Source organism: Tachyglossus aculeatus, chromosome 3 (genome assembly GCF_015852505.1).
Source record: "Tachyglossus aculeatus isolate mTacAcu1 chromosome 3, mTacAcu1.pri, whole genome shotgun sequence".
NCBI lineage: Eukaryota > Metazoa > Chordata > Mammalia > Monotremata > Tachyglossidae > Tachyglossus > Tachyglossus aculeatus.
The window spans coordinates 95,768,402-95,770,513 of NC_052068.1; the positions used below are offsets into that span (position 1 = coordinate 95,768,402).

General features: G+C 44.3%; 1 non-coding gene across 1 annotated transcript; it reads left to right on the forward strand.

The window, feature by feature from the left end:
* The first annotated feature begins 1,407 nt into the window (after positions 1-1,407).
* LOC119926427 lies at positions 1,408-1,545 on the forward strand. Its single transcript, XR_005450303.1, has one exon. It is a non-coding gene; the product is annotated as a small nucleolar RNA SNORA7 (small nucleolar RNA).
* Positions 1,546-2,112: the final 567 nt, after the last annotated feature.

The window sequence follows — 2,112 nt, forward strand, 5'->3', positions numbered from 1 at the left end:
TTGTGGAGTTTAGCTGGGTGTCTGGAGAATATCCATGTAGGGCACATTAGTCTGGCATGCAGGATTTAGGAATGGAGTTGATAATGTTTCAATTAATTAATTAATTCATTCATTCAATCATATTTATTGAGCACTTACTGTGTGGAGAGCACTGTACAGTACAGCAATAAACAGACATATTCCCTGCCCACATGAGCTCTGACTATGAATCAGAGAGTTAGAGTGTAAAATGATGCCAGGTGATGGAATTGATGGTGTTTCAAGCAGTATACTAAGTGCTTGGGTAGGTTCCAAGATAATCAGGTTGGATACAGTTCCCTTTTTTATGGTATTTTTTAAGCACTTCATTCATTCAATCATATTTATTGAGCGCTTACTGTGTGCAGAGCACTGTACTAAGCTCTTGGGAAGTACAAGTTGGCAACATATAGAGATGGTCCCTACCCAACAGCGGGCTTAACTGTGTATCAAGCACGGATTTATGGGCTGGGGTAGATGCAAGACAATCAGGTTGGACACAGTTCCTGTTCCACAAAGAGCTTACAGATTAGAGGCTCAGGGCCTGTGTTACCCAATAGGAGAAGCAACAAGGCCTTGTGGAAAGAACCTGGGGTTGGGAGCCAGAGGACCTAGGTTCAAATACTGGCTCTGTCATTGCCTGCTGTGTAACTTTGGGCAAGTCAATTAACCTCTCTGTACCTCAGTTTCCTTATCTGTGAAATGGGGATTCAGTACCTACTTAAACTGCGAGTCCCATTTGGGACGGGGACTGTGTCCAACCTAATTATCTTGTAAAACTGTTTGGTGTAGTGCACTTAACAAATACAAAAGTTATTATTTAGGAGGTGTTTTCTGCTGCTAGACATGCCTTTTTATAAACAACATTTGGAGCAGGTCAGCACTGAATATATGAGAAATCGTCTTCCTGAATTCTCCCCATAGGCCACTGGTGTGGGGCTCTCAGGCCAGGGCAGAGCCATCCTGGGAACGTGGGATCCAGAAATGGATGTCTTGAATCAAGCTGGGACACCCTCCCCCACCGAGCATCCAGAGGGTCGGATCCCCATAACCAAAGCGAGGCGGCAGGTTGAGATTTTCTCAAGCTTTTCCTCTAGGTTGTGGGCAGGGAAAGTATCTAATAACTCTTGTTATAGTCTCCCAAGCTCTTAGTTCAGTGTTCTGCACACAGCGAGCTCTCAATAAATATCATTAATTGATTGATTGATCCCAGGATTGTAACTATTGAACCTGGAGTGTTCAGAGCTGATATTGCTAATTAAAGAAATCCAGCTCTCTCTCTAATCCTACCTCTGTCCTCATCCACATCCATATCTATATCCCTAATTTTATCCATGAATTTTTATCCCAGTCATACCCTAAATTATACTAATCCACTAAGGCTAAACTCCCCTCTCAGGGTCATACCTGGAGAGTTTCCAGTACCCGATCAGCCTCGGCTACAGGAGGGAGAGTCAAGCAGAGGCATACCTATTCCATTCCCAGCCTGGGCAGTGGCTAGCAAGTGGAAGGCAATCTGCTACAAGTCAAAACTCACCCATGCTGAGCAGCAGCAGCAAGGGAGAGAGTAGAGGGTGGAGACTCAAGTTTACTGCATGGAAGGAGGCAATGGTAAACCAGTTCTATATTTTTACCAAGAAAATTCTAAGGATAAACTACCAGAATGATTACAGATGGAGAGTGGGGTGTTCTGGGAGAGATGATGTCACTATGGGTTGGAAATGACTCAACCCAACTCAACTCTCCCCCTCTAGACTGTAAGCTCATTGTGGGCAGGGAATGTGTCTATTCATGGTTCTATTGTACTCTCCCAACTGCTAAGTACAGTGCTCTGCACATAGTAAGTGCTTAATAAATTCCATTGATTCCACTGACGGATTGTAACTTCCCCCTCTAGACAGCAAGCTCATTGTGAGCAGGGAACATGTCTACCAGCTGTGTTGTACTGTGTTCTCCCAGGCGCTTAGTCCAGTGCTCTGCACACACTAAATGCTCAATAAATACCACTGATTGATTGATTGAAAGTCCCCCCCACCCTAGACAGTAAGGTAATGGCAGGCAGGGAAAACGTTTACCAACTCTTTCCTTTCTTTC